Raw genomic sequence first — 6,000 nt, 5'->3', positions numbered from 1 at the left:
ACTTTTATTTATAGTTTAAGGTGGAACATACATCATAGAAACATTTTCACTATTAGTGATAGTGTAGTACTCAAGGTATCCGAAGTTGCTAAACTATTACATATAGAGCTAAAAACTAACTTAGTAGTGACTGCACAATTTTTTTCATCTTAATACACATACCTGGAAATAAAGTAGAGCACATGAGCTTTTAGCTGTTGTTACAAACATACATATTAATTAAACATAAAGACTATCTAAAATTAAAATGAAAATATATGAAATAAAAAACTTTTTGTAATGATCCCAAACTTTGGGGCAGTACTTGCATTTTGCCCTCAATTCTCCCATTTTATTAAAAAAACTTTGTGTAATGATCCCAAACTTCAGACGTTTTCTATCATTATCCCCAAGGTTAGAGTCTCAACTACAAGGAGTTGTTCTTTTCTGCTTTTTAGGAGGATTACCCACGGAAGAAGTATTAGGGCATTACCATGTGTTTGAGTTGCAGCAAATGCTGATGTTATTGAAGTATCATCTATAGGAACCTCCAAATCTACAACCTCTGTCCTTTTCATATGAAAAATATTACCTCTGTCCTTTTCATATGAAAAATATTAGAAGTTTAGGACCCATTCAGACAAGAACAAAGAAAGGTATAAATTTGAAAAAAAAAATCTAAAATCAAATGACTGACAAAGAAAGGCTAAAAATTTAAGTTAAAGACATTAGACTCTAACGTAAATTAAAAGACTTAAAGACATGGGCTTGGACATATTCTTAAAAATATGGGTCTTAAACAATCATGTGAAATAAGTAGACCAAAAATCAAATTAATGATTAAAAGGTATAAAATATTTATTATTATTTATGAAAAACTAATATTATACATATAAATAATTATAAAATTTATGTATATAATTTATCGGTTTGGTTCCGTTATTTATTAGTTTATTTTTTAATAGAACCTTAACCAAACCAAATATTATCGGTTTTTAAAATTTAAAACCAAACCAAACCAAATGTCAGTTTTTTTATTCGGTTTGGTCGTGAACAGCCCTAAATAAAACCATAAAGTTTAACAAAAACATAATGGGAATGCATGAGGAAGAATTCATGATTCACAGATTAAGCTTGGGTTCCTAATAACCGTAATGGAAGATTAGGAATACAATAATGGATATAGATACACAATTCATGATCATAATTACATAACTATGGGCTACCAATATGTTGGATTTAATGCCCTAGGATTTGAACTTCATAGAATATAAGAAAATTAAAAAAACAAAAAACAAAAAACGAGGTATGGGGAAGAACGTAGAGATTCCCACATGTAGATAGAAGTTCTACATACCTTGATAAAGTTCCAAACTTGAAACAATTCCCTAGGGTTTAGACCTTGAGCCTTGAGTTTGGGTTTTTCTTGGAAACCCTAGATTAGGAATAATGATTTCTTGCTTAGATTATTAGAGTACATGTTAGAGTTGATTTAGAAGGGCTTGGATTGACTTACCTTGATGTTTTGGATTGTTGGGAGAAGAAATCCTTCGTTCTAGGGCTTGGAATTGTGAATAATGAAATAAAAGAACTGAAGGCCTGAATTTATACTAAACTGAGTCAGAAAATTATATGGTCATTTATACGGTCCGTATAATACGACCATATTTAATCATGGCGCAAAACAGAATGTCAAGCCGAAATTTCATGAAATACGGCCATTTTATATGGTCCGTATAAAATTATATGGACTGTATAATTCGTCCGTATAATATGACCAGTGAGCAGACTGCTCTGCAATCCTTCAGTAAAATGGCCATAACTCTTTGTACAGATGTCCGCTTGGCCTCTATAATATACCGTTGGAAAGGTATTTCAAAGGGATACACCTTTCATTGAGGAGGTTTTCCCAAATTCCTAATTAATAAAGGGCTTATGGTCGCTAAAATCAAGACCTTCTATAACTCAATTGAAAACATGCCCCGTAGAATGGCTTCCAACTTTGCTTTGCCCAAAGACGCTTCTTATGACTTGATTAGTTTTCAAAACACTTCCTATAACCCTCATAGTGGTTCCATTATATTATCATCTTATGAGTAAAACTTTAGCCCCAAGCTACTAGGTGTTACATATGTATCTCTGCATGCTTCATAATAAAAGAGAATTATTAGAAGCCTTTAAAGTTTTCAAGGCTAAAGTAGAGAAACAATGCGGAAAGCAAATTAAGATTGTGAGAACTGATAGAGGTGGTGGGTACTATGGTAGATACACTGAGGATGGACAAACACAAGGTCCGTTTGCGAAGTTTTTTCAAGAAAATGGGATTGTTTCCCGATACACTATGCCTGGTTTTTTAGATCAAAATGGTGTAGCAGAAAGAAGAAATCAAACATTATTAGACATGTTGCGTAGTATGCTAAGTAACTCTAAGCTACCTAAGTCCTCTCTTAAGCCAGCAATGTATATATTAAATCGAGTTCCAACTAAGGCTGTCCTAAAGACACCTTTTGAGTTGTTCAAAGGTTGGAAACCGAGTTTGACACATATACACATATGGGGATGCCCGTCTGAAGTTAGAATCTATAACCTACAAGAAAAGAAACTAGACCCTAGAACCATTAGTGAGTATTTCATTGGATATGCCGAAATGTCTAAAGGATACAGATTCTATTGTCCATCTAATAGCACTAGGATTGTGGAATCAAGAAATGCAAAATTTCTTGAGAATGACTTAATTAGTGGGAGCGATCAATTTCAGAATACAACTTCTGTTAGAGATCAACCTTCTATTTCAAGAGAAAGATTGGTTATCATTCATAACACCCCTCAAGTACTACCGGGTGTTGAGCAAACAATCAATGAGATTCCACTAACTACAGAAAATATTCCAGTAGATCAAGTTATTCAAGAAATTTCAGAAATTATTGAACAAAAAGTTGAACAACGTGAAAATGTTGACATAACATTAAGGAGATCTACTAGAGAAAGAAAATCAACATTTCCTAGTGACTATGTTGTGTATCTGCAAGAATCTGACATTGGAGTCGAAAATGATCCTGAGTCTTTTTCACAAGCCATGAGATGTAAAGAGTCAAAATTGTGGTACAATGCCATGAAAGAAGAGATGAATTCCATGAAAAGTAACGAAGTCTGGATCTTGTCGAGTTGCCTAATAGTGTAAAAGCCATTGGATGTAAATAGGTCTTTAAAACTAAAAGGGACTCATCAAGCAACATAGAAAGATATAAAGCAAGACTCGTTGCTAAAGGATTCACTCAAAGGGGAGGAATTGACTACACGGAGACTTTTTCTCCTGTGTCTAAAAAGGATTCCTTGCGCATCATATTGGCATTAGTAGCCCATTTTGACTTAGAATTACAACATATGGATGTGAAAACCACATTTCTCAATGGTAATATAGAGGAAGAGGTTTATATGAAACAACCTGAAGGATTCTCCTCTAGTAATGGTGAGCACTTGATATGCAAGCTAAAGAAATCCATATATGAACTAAAACAAGCCTCCTGTCAATGGTACTTAAAATTTCATAATGTTATCTCTTCATTTGACTTTGTTGAGAACTTTATGGATCAATGTATATACCTGAAGGTCAGCTGGAGTAAAATCTATTTCTTAGTACTATATGTGGATGATATCTTGCTTGCATCCAATGATAAGGGAATGCGACATGATGTGAAACAATTTCTCTCTAAGATTTTTGATATGAAAGACATGAGTGAGGCATCTTATGTCATTGGCATTAAGATTCATCGAGATATACACCAAGGTAGCTTAGGTCCATCTCAAGAAGCCTATATCAATAAAATTTTAGAGAGGTTTCGGATAAAAGATTGTTCACCAAGTCTAGCTCCCATTGGGAAGGGTGACAGGTTCAATTTGAATCAGTGCCAGAAGAGCGTTCTTGAAAGGGAACAAATGAAAGATATTCCATACGCTTTTGTTCTTGGAAGCTTGATGTATGCACAGGCTTGTACAGGACCTGCTATTGCATTTGCTGTTGGAATGTTGGGAAGATATCAGAGTAATCCAGATCTTGACCACTGGAGAGCTGCAAAGAAAGTCTTAAGATACCTTCAAGAGGCAGAAGACTACATGCTTATGTAACAAGCGATTAGATGATTTGGAAGTCATTAGCTGCTCTGATTCAGACTATGTTGGTTGTGTTGATTCACACAAATCAACTTCAGAATACATTTTTATGTTAGCCGGTGGAGCTATATCTTGGAGGAGTGCCAAACCGACTCTGATAACTAATTCCACTATGAAGGCTGAGTTCGTTTCTTGTTTTGAGGCTACCTCACATGGTATATGGTTAAAGAGTTTCATTTCTAGGCTTAGAATTGTCGACTCTATCTCTAAGCCATTAAGATTATATTGTGACAATTCAGCTGCTGTCTTTATGGCTAAGAATAAAAAAAGTGCTGGTCGAAGCAAGCATATCGACATCAAGTATTTAGCCGTAAGAGAACGTTATAAAGATAAGAAAGTGGTGATTCAACATGTTAGCATTGAACTGATGTTAGTTGATCCTTTAACTAAAGGCATGCCCCCACAAAAAATTAAGGATCACGTGGTCACAATTGGACTTAGTTCCACTATGTAAAATTTCGTTGTAACAACGGATGTTTATGAAACTCTATTTTATATAAAATATGATATTTCTCGTGTCTATTACTGTGTGCACATTCAATTTTACTTTGAGAAATATTGCTAAAGTATGGACCTAGAATAAACATTGGGTTTATTCATTAAGTAATATGGGCTATGGTTTAGAGGCATAATACATAGTGATACATAGAAGATACTACTCGCTCTTAGAGGAAATATCGCCATGATTCATGTATTATGATTCCTTTTAAAGTATACTCGGGGTTCGTGTATTGGGACCAAGTGGGAGAATGTTAGTTCACGTTTAGAATGAATGTGTGAAAAAGTGGTCCTTCATTTTTGGACCAATTGGAACTCCATTATCTGAAACTACCCCAAGAAAACTGCTACCACAGTACAAAAGACATGGAATCACCGGATTGAAAAACCGACGTCGATGGCGCTATCGACGTCAACCACGATTCTATAACAATGGCAGGAGGTACGCTATCTATTATTCCACTACGCTTTTGCTCTGTAGATGATTTACACACTTTGAATCATGTAAATAACTTACAATATAAAGTAGAATTTAAAATTTCAACTAGGATTTAAACGAATCTCAGTTCACAATCTGGTAATGATGATTTTCCAAGATATACCACACAAGTTGAGTGACTTTATTGATATAAAACAAGACAGGTGACTTTACTTCATAATTTCATTAACTTGAGTGGCAGTCATTTGAGAAATTTACTCGAACAGAAAAGATATATTTTCTCAATGAAGGAGAAACCATAATATACAAGAAGTGGAGCCTTTTCCAAAGGTGGAGTCCATCACAAAAAAATCACAATTTTTAAAATTAAAAAAAAAGGGAATACATGAGGTTTGAAGGTCAATTAACGAGATTGGGTACGTAATTGGGTTAGTTTGCTACCAACAAGGACATTTTTGGACCAAAAATCAAAGCAGATAATTTTATTCTATTTCCAATGGTTCAGATTCATTTTTTACTTTTTTCTTTTTGTCAGTAAATAAATATGAAGAAATTATTGGTCTTATATTATGATACTTTCAGACCATTTATGGAACTGCAATTGCATTTTGAAGAATTTTCTAAGCAGGGTTGTTAAAAGTGGGAAACATTCCACCAGAAGTATTTATTGACTCAAGATTTTTAAAATAACTAATGCATCTGTTTAACTACCTAATTCTAACACTATACGAAGTGCATCACTACTTTGGTAAGTGTTAAATAATTTTTGTTGACATGGTATCATACTTTCATTGACCTTTGATGTTAATTTTCCCCAATTTGGTCGCATGAGGTACTCGGATTGGTCGAATCTGAAGAAAAAAGAAAGGAAGTCTCCCCTCCATTTCAGATTGAATATTGTCACTTTTTATACC

This window comes from Lycium barbarum, chromosome 12 (assembly GCF_019175385.1).
Source record: "Lycium barbarum isolate Lr01 chromosome 12, ASM1917538v2, whole genome shotgun sequence".
In the NCBI taxonomy this organism is placed as follows: Eukaryota; Viridiplantae; Streptophyta; class Magnoliopsida; order Solanales; family Solanaceae; genus Lycium; species Lycium barbarum.
This window is presented reverse-complemented; position numbering follows the sequence as displayed.